This window comes from Protopterus annectens, chromosome 5.part0, assembly GCF_019279795.1.
Source record: "Protopterus annectens isolate FY-2018-M chromosome 5.part0, PAN1.0, whole genome shotgun sequence".
Taxonomy (NCBI): domain Eukaryota; kingdom Metazoa; phylum Chordata; order Ceratodontiformes; family Protopteridae; genus Protopterus; species Protopterus annectens.
Window position 1 is genome coordinate 1,676,582,422 of NC_056735.1, and position 12,463 is coordinate 1,676,594,884.

General features: G+C 40.8%; 1 protein-coding gene across 6 annotated transcripts in view; it reads left to right on the forward strand.

Moving 5' to 3' along the window:
* Positions 1-12,463, forward strand: part of LOC122801829 (guided entry of tail-anchored proteins factor 1-like) — a 763,064-nt gene that overhangs the window by 204,583 nt on the left and 546,018 nt on the right. The window contains exon 2 of one of the 6 annotated variants that reach the window (XM_044071466.1): positions 1,787-1,864. The exons of the other annotated variants lie outside the window; for them this stretch is intronic. The gene's annotated coding sequence lies outside the window, so the exon portion shown is untranslated. The remainder of the gene's footprint in view (positions 1-1,786; positions 1,865-12,463) is intronic. 6 annotated transcript variants of the gene reach the window in all.

Consider the following 12,463-nt stretch of genomic DNA (forward strand, 5'->3'; position numbering starts at 1 on the left):
GTCAGTGTGGCGCATTCTATGTTGGACAGATGTCAAGACCTTTAAACAAAGAATAGCTGTTCTTTGAGCGACATTAATTGCAGATGTACAAGGAGTGCTTTGTGTAAACATATACTTGAACAGATAGCTGCACATTTAATTTTTGTAGGCATTGATATAGTTAAATGTGAAAGTTTGTCCGATGCATCTAAACATAAAATATTAGACCAAAAAGGAAGATTTTTTTTTTTTAAATCCAGGAATTTAAATTCATTATGCTGCTATTTCTTCTGCACTGATGCTGCCAGTGGGCGAAACCAGTCTGCAAATGTGAGATTTGTCTGATTGCTGTTTGTTTCTACTGTGCCTAATGGATTAAACTTGATATAGTTTGGACTGTTATTACGTTTTCATTTATGTGATGCTGTAATATTTTTGAAGCTTTGGCGTTATTGTTACAATTCCATGCATTTCCCGAATGGTTCTTGCATTAAGTCTGTGGAGTTTATATTTGTAATTTGGGGCTTTTCGCAGTATTTTCCCTTTATGAAACCAGTATTCTTTTGAATATAGGAAGTTTCCTTTCAGGGATCTCAGTTTTAGAGCTTTACTAATTTGAGTGCTGTTTTTATGTAAAAATATACTGCTTGTGCAAACGTTTACTTTAAGACTGTTTAGTGTTGTAGGAAGTGTTTTGAACATACAGGAATCAGGGTATGTCAGTGCTTGTGTGCAGTTTATAATAAAGCACCTGACACATTTTCTGTCAGTCTTTTTGTTTTTGAAGAGTTTGACAGGAATTTAGTGTGCTGTTTGTGTATTACTTTGATAGGAGACTGTGTACTTAAGTGCAAGAGTGGTTGTGCTGGTTGCAAACACTTGCTGACAACTTAGCTTCTGACTGACTTGTTCCGGCAATGCTTACTAGCTTTCAGACCTTCTTCTCAGTTACAGTATGGATAAATATCCTACTCCTGCTGCACCAAGAAAGAAAAAAAAAAAACTTATTAAAGAGCCCTTGTTGAAACAGTGGGTTCAGTCAGCATCTCAACAGTGGGTACAGCTGCAGTTGCCATTTGCCATTTTTTCAGATAACTCATTTACCTGTCCATCTTCCACTGGTGTAGTCCTTTCAGCCCCTTCCTCATTGGCTGTTCAAGTGTCTAATCGGGGCATGGGAGAGCCATCTTCTCTGGATCATGGAGATACCCCAGGAGATGTTGCTCAGGGTAGCAGGGGAAAGAGACCTCTAGATGGAGCAGAAATGCCTTCTCCAGTGCCGTCTTCATACAAAAACCTTTTCCTGAAAAAAAAAAGTTAAATGTTCATCTAAAGACCTGGTTCTGTCAGAAAAGATTTTTTTTTACCTTAGTCAGCAATTATTACAGGCGGTTAATCCTGGTGCATAGAAATCCACACCTGAGAATAATGTTGGCAAAGAAATTCCTGAGGAAAATTTGTCATAGGATTCTGACATAGACAGGTTTTCCTCTCCTGCAGATTCCCAAACCCAGCTGCCTGTTTGTGCAAATGTGGTCTTTACAACCCCTTGGAGGAATTTTCCTTTTCAATGACAATAATCAGGATGAATGAGGTCTTTTTCTTAGAACAGGTAGATGTTTCCCCTGAACTGAGGAGATATGTTACATGTAGGTATGCCTCATTCCACCCCCATACCTCATATTGTGACAGCCTTGAAGAATGTATGTAATGTTGCCTGTAATAATCCTGATTCTTTACTTCCCAGAAAGGGAGCCAAACTTTTCAAAGTTTCTCAAACTAACAATCATTTGTTCTCCAACCTTAGGTCTGATCCTGTGGCTGTTTCTACATCTTCACCAGCTGGAACAGACTACTAGTTTCCACCACTCCTTTGCCAGATTTGGTAAGAATATTTTCTTTTTGTACTTAGGCATACAGAATTCCTAACTCTCAGGCTCATATGTAGTAGTTTATTCTGTTTTCTTCAAACTGTATCTGCTTCACTTCCTTCTGAAAGACATTTCTAGCTGTATAACTTTGTTTTTAACCTGTCTCAAGTACCAAAACATGTCTTAGAGTATGTGTGATTGTGATACTGTGTCTAGGGCCACTGCTACAGTGTTGATGAGATGTGTGGATATGTAGACCAGACATTTACTGAGGTAGTCTGAAATTTTAAATTCAGCTTAGACAGGGAGATTTTGTTTGCCTCATTTGCTACTCCGGTCCTCAATCAGTTTTGATGAAAGAGGGAAATTAATACAGAGATTTTCTAAGATTTTTCATCCCCCTCCCTCTTTTTATAAATCTCCCAAATATCACAGCGATGGCATGAAGGGGAATAACAAGAAAAAAGGAACAGTCAATGGGTGTGCCAGCATTCACCCCACCACCAAATCCCTGCCTGTCATTCCCTATATCTCCAAATCTGTCCCAGAAACTGGCTCTGTACATTCCCCTTTGGCAGCACGTTGTTTCAGTCTTGGGTGGTAGAAGTGGTTCAGAAGTGTTGCATTTGATGCTAGATACAAATACCTCCTTTCAGGGAAGCCTCTGAACCAAACAATTTTTTTTCCTCCGTTTTTTCCGCACTTACTCACCCTAGGAGTCATAGAACCAGTGCCTTAGATCAAAAGTGCAAAGGCTTCTATTTCAGAATGTTTCTGACACTGTAGAAGTAAATTCCTTCTTGGAGACAAGTTCAAGATATTACCTTTCTAAATTTATATGTGAAAGTACCAAAATTCAAGATGCTGACATTTCAGAATCTGTTGCCTTTCATTCCCCCAAAGGAAGTTTTATGGTAACATTAGATGTGAAGGATGCATATTGTCATATTCCCATAGCCACAGTCTTCAGGAAATTTCTCAGATTCTCTGTTTCTGGGTTACATTGTCAGTTCTCTGCTTTCCTCTTGAGCTCCAGTGGTGGTTTGCTAAAGTGTTTATCTCTGAGCATAGCTCATAGCAGATGGAATGGCTTTCACATATTTCCTTATTCAGATATCTTTGCAGATTCTTTTTCCAGATGTCAGATGTCCTTAGAATGGGTTTCTTCTCTTCAAACCAGTGTGGAATTGCAGATAAATGTTCAAAATTCATCCTTAACCACATCACACAAGACTGTCTTTTAAGTCAGCCCGGGAAGACACCTCTTAGCAAAAGGATTTTTTGACACAGGAGAAGGTGAATTTTTATCTGGAAACTTATCTGAGACTTCATAATTCCTTTTGCAAGGTTACAAATGAGAAAAATTGAATAGTTTCTAAATACATGGATCCAGCATTTGCATCCATTTGAGTTTTATACTACAAACAGGCTTTGTCAGAAATGAACTAGACTGGTCTCCCCTTCTCTCCTCACACTTAAAGCCAATCCACAAGATGCATCATGTTTCGTGTGGGGGGGCAGTTTTCATGGAGGGGAAAGGTGCAAAGCCTGGGGAATTCAACAGTATGCCTGTCAACCGTACTGAATTCCTCAGTAAATACTAGTATTGAGGGCAAAATATTGGGGTGCCACAAATTCCCGCATGGCCCCTTTAATTTCCTGTTTTTTTGCTGTACCTGATGTCATCACATGCAGGGAATGACATCAGAATGAGACAGCTGCCGAGCATTTCTACTTAATTTAAATTTAAAGGTCTTCTCACTGCATTGAGTCTTTTATGTACACGCTCAGATGTGCTGTGATGTTATTACAAGACGGGCTCCAGTTCTGCATTGCAAGTGTACTTTTAGACGATGTAAGTTTAGGGTTGCCACCTTTTCAAATGGCCAAAGTGGGACATTTTTGGGACACACATCAGATTTTACAGGCCGACACATACCCACAGTCAGTACAAAGGATAGAACTTAACTTTTTTGCCTAAATAAAAGCTTATTCTTGTAGCAGTTTAGTTGCTTATTTTGTTTCTTGTAACATTTAGGTATTTTAGATACAGAAATAACTATTTTATGCAACTATTACATAAAATATGGGACATAATTATGTCCTACAATCTCAGGACATTTGCCATTTTTAATATTTTTTGTCAGGACACAACTGCCCAAAGAGGGACTGTCCCTCGCAAAGTGGAACAGGTGGTAACCCTATGTAAGTTCTGGTTGCAACTGCTTTTGAATAAGTGTACTGCTGTCACTTAAGGGCTTGACCTGACAGTTTGACACTCAATCTTGCACGCCCAAGTGCTTGTTCTTTGGTTGTTGTTGCATTTTACGTATGTTCATAGGTTCATAGGTTTATACTAGGCTATCTGCCCTAAGGCATTTATAAGCCTAGCCCAAATTATTGTGGCTTACGCCACCCCTTATATGAAAAAATACTGTGCCCATTAGTTTGTTGTGCCTCTGTCCAGCAGTGACCCAGAGATGATTCCCGGGGTAAACCTACGATCTCCCATCCACAGGTCTAGATTTCTCTTGAACAGAGTCAGCGAGGTGCTCTGCCTCACATGGACCGGGATTTTATTCCACAGCATAGGGAGTCTCTGAGTGATAAATCTATCCCTCCAGCACGTCCTATTTATATCCGTGCTAAGGTTTAAGTCGCTTGCTCTAGTGGTTTTGGTGGATTTGGATTTTTTGAGGTGGAGCATGTCCATTAATTCCGGGTTGGACATGGCCTTGTATGTCAGGCACATGTCACCTCTGAGCAGACGGTATGCGACTGAATAGAGCTGGAGTTTCTTCAATCTGGCAGCATATGACAGATTTTGGAGTCCTTTATCCTTTTGGTGAGGAACTTTTGGGGTCTCTCCAATTGCTGCAGATGTCGGGTGAGATACATCCCGAATGGGGCATTGTACTCGATCATTGGTCTGATAAGTGAAGAGTACAGGGGAACAATGACCTCACTAGATCTGGATGTGAATCCCTTCATGATCAGGTGGGCAATGTAGAAGGTCTTTCTAACCACTTTAGCAATGTGAGTGTCAAAAGAAAGGCCACTGTCAACCTGGGTCCCCAGGTCCCTGATAACCTCTTCTGTGCTTAGTGGATTGCCACCTATATGGTAGCTTGGGGTTACCTTGTTTTTCCCGAAGGGTATAACTATACATTTTTGGCGTTTAACTTCAGGCCATGGCTCTGGCACCAGCTATCTGTTTCCGTGAGTCCCTTCTGAAGGATATCAGTGTCCGATGCACTTTCCACTATGGCGCCCAGTTTGCAGTCATCTGCAAACTTTGTCAGCCAAAGTCCTCCCATGTTGGCCTGTACTTCTGAGAAGTAGATGCCAAACAATAGGGGCCAAGGACCGAGCCCTGTGGGACACCACTTGTGACCGGCTTGGAGTCTGACACAGCGCCAGCAACTCTAACCCTGTGGGTTCTGTCCTTAAGCCAGTTTGCAACCCATCTTGTGACATATGGGTTTACATTTAAGCTGGTAAGTTTTTCTACAATACCCGAGTGGGGTATTGTGTCGAAAGCCTTTGCAAGGTCAAGGTAGGCTGTATGGACTGCCTTTCCTCATCAATGGCCTTGGTGACTATTTCAAGAAGTCGACCAAGTTCAAAAGGCATGATCTTCCCTTGACAAAGCCAAACTGGGTCGGGTCCAATGTCTGCAAGTCCCCTATATCTTTGTTTATGAGCTCCATTATGATCCTCTCCATAGCTTTGCAGACTAGACTTGTTAAGCTTATGGGGCGGTAATTACCAGGGTCCGTGAGGCGCCACCTTTGTGGAGTGGGACCACAGTTGCCGACGCCACTCCTTGGGCACGTATCCTGTGGTAAGGCTGAGATTAAACAGCTGCCTTATGTGCGGGTTTAATTCCTCATTTAGCTCGTGTAGCACACAGCCGGGGACACCATCCGGTCCCATTGATGCTGTGTTTTAGCTTTAGAGAGAGCAGCTTTCACCTGCGCATTTGAGATGTCCGGGAGGCTACACTCGGCTGGGATAGTTATCTCTCCTTTAGGGGAGAGGGGTGAAGTTTGCACTGAACCTGTCTGCCAGTATGTTGGCAATGTCTGTGGGTTCAGTGATTTTTGTATCATTTTGGACTAATTCTGAGCATATCTGTGAGTTTCCACCCAGGTTCCTAACATAGCTGAAAAAGGCCTTATGATTGTCCTTTGAATCCATGGCAATTTTTCTCTCAAAATTGGCCTTAGTTGATTTTATGAGTGCTTGTATTTTTTTACTAATAATGATCAGGGGTGACTTCCCTTTTATGGATTTTGTTCTATCATGTAATAGCTTTCTCCTCTTATTGTAAAGTTTGTTAATGGCTGGGGTCCACCAGACTGGACGTTTGCCCTTTGTGGAAAGAGTCTTGGTTTTATTTGGGATTGCCTGATCCATGCAGTCCTGGAGGTGTTCATAGAAGGCATTTGTAAGGGCTTCCGCAGCTTGAGTTGTGGTTTCCTCTGACTCAGGGGCCTTGAAGGATACCACACCAGTCTTGAGTAGTGTGAAGTTTGCTTTAGAGAAGTTCTTCACTATGGTTTTTTTTGTTTGGGGTGGGGGCGGGATGTGGATTTCCAGTGAGATTAGTTTATGATCAGATCTCACCAATGAGGGATATACTTCCGGTGTGGAGCATTTTGTCCCCATGTTTGTGACAATGAGATCTAGTATATTTTCTCCTCTCGTGGGAACAGTGACTAGCTGTTCCATGGCATTTGAATTTATGAACTCCAGGAACCGTTGGGCTAGAAAGTTAGGGCTTGAGTAATGTTCCCAGTCTATATTCGGGTAGTTGAAGTCACCCAATATGATGGTGTTTGGAGATACATTTATACCCTCCAGTGTCTTCAGGAAGGCTGTGTGGGGTTCCTGAGTTTGAGAGGGTGGCCTGTAGCATGCTACAATTTGTAGAGCAGTTTTGCCTATTGTTAGTTGCACCTGGATGGTTTCAAGCTTCATGCGTTGCCACCAACCTGGAGGTGTGAGTATCCTTTATGAATATGGATACACCCTCCTTTTGTGGAGTGGTCCGGGTTTTGGGGCGGAACGCATGATATGAGGTAAAACCTAATAGTGCCGGGTGCTCTCAGGAGCCTTGAACCAGGTTTCAGTTACAGCACAGACATCGATGTTCTCCATACTGAGAAGGGCCTCGAGTGCGTGCATTTTGAGATTTAGACTTCTGGCATTGAGCAGCATTACCCTCAATTTCTTCCCATTTTTGTTTTCTAGGGTGGTAGGTTTAGAATTTGAGCCTTGCCTAAAAAGGCACTATGGGGTGGCAAGAGCCTTAGCCAATATCCGGAATCCCAGGGGTGACAGGTGCAAGCCGTCCCTTGCGAAGCAGCGTGGCTTGTCAAGCATGTCATCCCAGGCAGACAGACACTGGATCCCCTTTGAATGACACCAGACATTAAGCCAATTGTTAAAGCTGATCATCTTGTCTCTATATTGTGGCATCATTCTTGGTGAAGGAAGGATACTGCTCAGGGTTAGGGTCATACCTGCCTGGGCTACATAATCAGAGAGCTCCTCTATGTCTCTTTATGTAACTGCTAGTTCTTTGGTTATTGCTCTGCACAAGAGGCATTTTACACTCATTCTGGGAATTGCTTTTGAATATCACTTATTCTTTGGTTTGTGTAAGTGTCATTTTACTTGCACTCAATCTGGTAACTGCTTTTGAATATTGATAGCTGGTTCAAGTGTTATGCATTTTTAATGTTTAGACAATGAAAATAACTGCTTTACACTGAATCTGGTAACTGCTTTTGAATAGTGTGTGTGTGGTTACTCAGACTCAAACCCTGTACCTTAGGTACAAGAAGCAAGAGCTTGAGTTCTCTACCCATACCACCACTTCTGATGGAAGGAGTTATAGCTCTCAACTGTACAATTTTTCACAGGATGCCTGGAATGTGTTTGGCTCATACTTTTTGGTCTGTTCCTCTTAAAATTTGGATGGTGCAGTGGTAGTGTTGTTGCCTCACAGCAAGAGGTCCTCTGCTTTGATTCTCAGCTGAAGTGCCTTCTGTGCAGAGTCTGCATGTCCTCCCTGTGTTTGTGTGGGTTTCCTGTGGGTGCTCCACTTTCCTCCCACGATAAAAAGACATGCATCTGGAGCACTTCTCCCCAGGCCTCTGATGAAAATTAGGTTTGTTCCAAGCTGGACTTTCCCAGTAAACAAATGTTAAATAAAATTTATGGTTTTCTGGCAAATCAGTGAGAAATGAATTCACTAAGTAATGAAAGCCATTTAAGTTTGTCTTTCTATCTTTCAGGAAACATATGTTAACGCAATATTTTATTCTAGCAACTTTCTAAGATTATACAAGCAATGTTTAAAATGTGTCTCCGGTTTTGGTCCTTTGTTCCCCCCCCCAAAATAAATTTTAGCTTTTTCTTGTGCTGCACAGTTCTTCAGGGAAAGAGATGTTTAGTGCTGCTTATGCAAAGTCTACTTGTATTGTTAGTAGCACAACAGGTAGTATACTTGCTTTTGCTGCAGAAGGCTGTGGGTTCTACTCTCACGTTATGTAGATGGATTGCTGATACTGTACTTGCGCAGTCCCGAGAATGCCCTCCTTTGGCAGAGATGCCTAGTAACTATGAGACTTTTATCAGTTTGCCATCCATTTTCCACTGAAATATTACTAGTTTATTTTTTAATGTAACATAGACAATTTATTCTTCAAGGGCAACAGGCACTTTACTTGTAGATGAAACAATGAAATATAAAGTTGTTTGCCAGCAGCAACTTCATTACAGATCTCTTTAGTGTAGAATTTAGATGACTTTTGCTTCTGCAGAGATTATGCATATTTACTGACACTAATGGATTGTAGAAGTTTGAGTAGACTTTTATGATGGAAATGTTCTGAATTGGGCAGTTTTGTCATTATTGTTCCATTGCTTACTGGAAAAATGTTCAAAACAATAAATTTAAAACGTGCTCTAAAACGTGTGCTGTATTATACAAGGAATATAATTTAATACAGCCAGGAAGGTTTATCAACGAACACATGTATGTTTCATGTGCAAGGGTCCTATGATTTGAAAACAGACCAAAGGTAATCTTTATCCACCACTGGTCAGATATATTTTCTTTGGATGTGGGTTTCAAAGGCAGAGAACTTTTAATGCTAAGTGGGTTTCAAAGGCAGAGAACTTTTAATGCTAAGTCTATTTTCATTGTGAGACTGCATTGCTTTGTTTAGCAGATGTCTGTTAGTGTTTGTGCTATAAAATGTAAACTTAAATCCAAATAATCATTGTAGAAGTAAAGCAGTATGCACCTTACAGTGTTTATGGTAAATGGAGCGAAATAGCCAAGTAATGGGACATTGGAATGGTTGCAAGGGGACTGTGGGGCCAGATGTTGGTTGTCTGTTCTTCAGTTTGTTTGAAAGTTGGTATCCCACAATTCCAGTGGAGTGGGTGGCTTACATAATTATATATGAAATTTTGTTAATCAGTATAGAGATATCTACCTATTTCTCATGGGCCTTTGTCCAGATTTTTGATGTTTCCAGGTTGAGAGGTATGCCAAGCAGAACAAAGCACATAAATATCAAAAAGATGGTGACTGTGATGTCTGTGGCAGAGCTAGTCACATAGCGGTGTCCATGACAGGGCTCGCCAGATGCTGGTGTGAACATTGGTTTTAGATGATTATCACTGTTGATGAGACACCCAAACCTCATGTACAAAAATGGGGAAAAAGTGGTTGTGGAAGGATGGCTGGACTGATGTTTGCTGCGGCTCATGCCTTGAATTATCTTTGTCATCTGTGGTCCTGAGGTCCTTTTCAGGTCACCATAGTGATGTACATCAACAAGCAACGAGGCCTCTGGTTGTATCTTGTATGCAGGCTGGATATGATTTTTTGCATTAAGCTCTACAGCGTTACTTAACTCCAAGTATTTACTTAATTCTTCAAGTATTTACTTAATTCTCCAAGTATCCTGTATACTGTTGCATCAAAACATAATGGTAAACGAGCTAAGCTGGACCAAGACAGACCCTTATGAATGATAACTGAATGATGGAGTGTTCAGGAATTGATCTGGTTGTGGAAAATACATCAGATCTGTTCACCTCCTTTCAAAACAACAACTATGCTCTGCTTCAAGTCTCTTTGCAAGCAAGTCTGGAGAACAGATGCGTTTTGTTTCACTTGATCGTGAGTGTTCTTTTATGCCTTTCCACTGATATCTAGGATGGTACTGAAGATTCATAAAGACTTAGATTATTGTGGTGACCCCCTTTTGGCTCGGACAACATTGATTCTCTCCTTTTACAGAATTGGCCAAGGGCAGTTGCTACAAGCTTCCTCACAGACTGTACCTACCCACAGAAGACAAGGGGAGTTTGATGCACCCTAATCTCAAACAACTTCACCTGACTACCTGAATGATTGAATTCTGATGCCTTTTAGGCATCTCTTTCAGGAGTATGTCAGCATGTAGTAAAGGAGGCAAGAAAACTTGCTACTAGGAAATCTTATATTGGGATGTGGAAATGATTTTCTAGTTGATGCTTAGCCAATAACCAGGATCCCACCAGGGATTATTTACCACTGTTGCTGAAATATTTGTATGACTATCATCTTATTCTCTTATTCCTCCATCAAAGTACAGCTTGTGGCCATTTCCACATGTCTTCTATGAATCCTGTCTTGTTTTTTTGTGAAACAGTTACTGAAGGGAGTTTTATACCTGAGATGACCTCATCAACAGTTCACTCCTGCTTGGGATCTAAACTTTGTGCTGGAAAAGGTAACTATGTCTTCTGAGTTGCAGTTCTTCTGGTGGTTGAGCATCATCTAGTTTTTCAAAGGAATGGGATCTCATTAAGAATAAATCTCACTTTCATGACCAAAGTGGTTTCAGCGTTTACTTTGAATCAAGCCATCAGTTTGTCAGTATTCTAGCCAGATCCTAAAAACCAAGGAGAAAAGATTCTGTATACTGTGGATGTCCATAGGCAGATCAGGTACATTATTGATAGAATTAAGCCCTTTAGCAAAGCAGTTCAGGTATTTATTTCTTATGATGGGGCAAATAAAGGGCAAAGTGTCAAAACAGACTGTTTCAAGGTGGCCTTCCTTGGGTATTGCCTTTTGTTATACCAACCATGGTAAACTATTTCCAGGCAGTATTAAGGCTCGTTCTACTAGAGCCTTGGCTTTTTCAATGGCATATAGGAAATGGGTAGATTGTAGAAATATTTTAGAGCTAGCTATAGATGGCCCTTTTTACGTACTGCTACAAAGCATTACACCTAGATCTCTTTTCTAGGGCGGGCTTTGCTAGAACCATTCTCCAGGGGCTCCTGAATCCATATCCTTCCTCCTCACAGGTTGGATATCCTTGTTAATCAACCCATGTGGGCTAACGGCTACTGTAGCAGTAAGCATGCTGAGCATAGTACAGTTGTGTAAGTTGCACTTATCCATAACAGCATAGGTTTGTATTCCTCATTGCTGCAGTAGCTCCAACCACCCTCCATCCCATTTTGTTTGTGTGTAGTTAATGTCTGGAATATAAACTTTCTTTATGTGATTGTACTGAATTTCAGAATGAGTATGCTCCTCTTCTGCTTTACAGGCAAGAAAGACATGAAGAAAGCTTCATTCTGACTGCTGATTTCCCCCCATAAGGCTAACCAGTCAGAGTGAAAGTGGGAGAGAGCTGGAGCTTTTGTAACCTAACCAGTTGTGTCCTAGGCAGGACACAATTTATGTAGCCTAAAGGCTACTGCAGCAGTGAGGAACTCGAACATGTACTGTTATGAGTAAGTGCAACTGTCACAATTGTACTTTCTCTCCCATATCGTTGCCTTCTGTCTCTCCTGTGTTTCAGATTATTTGTTTATTTATTCATTTCCATTCATTTACCAGGAAAGTCTGACTGGGCAAACAGTAGTCTTTTTAGCCGAGGCCTGGGGAGAAAAGGTCCAAAAGAAATAACAGTGCTACATATGCAACCTACTAAATGCTCAGATAACATTAACAGCATTACATACAATGTGAGGATAAATAAAGCAGATAATTATGAAATAAGTATATTTTGCAACAATATAATCAACATTAAGTGCAGTTAAATAGTAGTACAATTAGGTCAGATATGATTATGTAGATAATATAGTTTGTATAGATTAGATATAATTATGATGCTATATGCCAAATATTCTGATGTCTGGGAAATGCCTGTCTCTTTATTATCACAGAGGTGTCAGGTGTTTTACTTTTTTGTGTAGTCTTGTTGTCATCTCTGTTTCTACTTTTACAGTCCTCCTCTTTGGTTCTTCTAACTCGTGTACTTGAACATTGCTGCTAGGATGCAGATGAGTTTGGGAAATGTTTAAGGATGGATGTTATTTTAAGCTAGTCATGGAAAAATATCGTTTTAATTATGTATTTATTTTATTTGTTCATTCATTTAGTAGGCTTTTCAAGACATGGAGAAAAACATGACGGAAAATCTTTAGTCAAAGAGGGCTCAGATTCTGAGGAAAACACTTTTGTCACCTCATTTACGTACTGTAACCCTGCTATAGAACCTTGAGTTTCCTCTTATCAGCAAAAA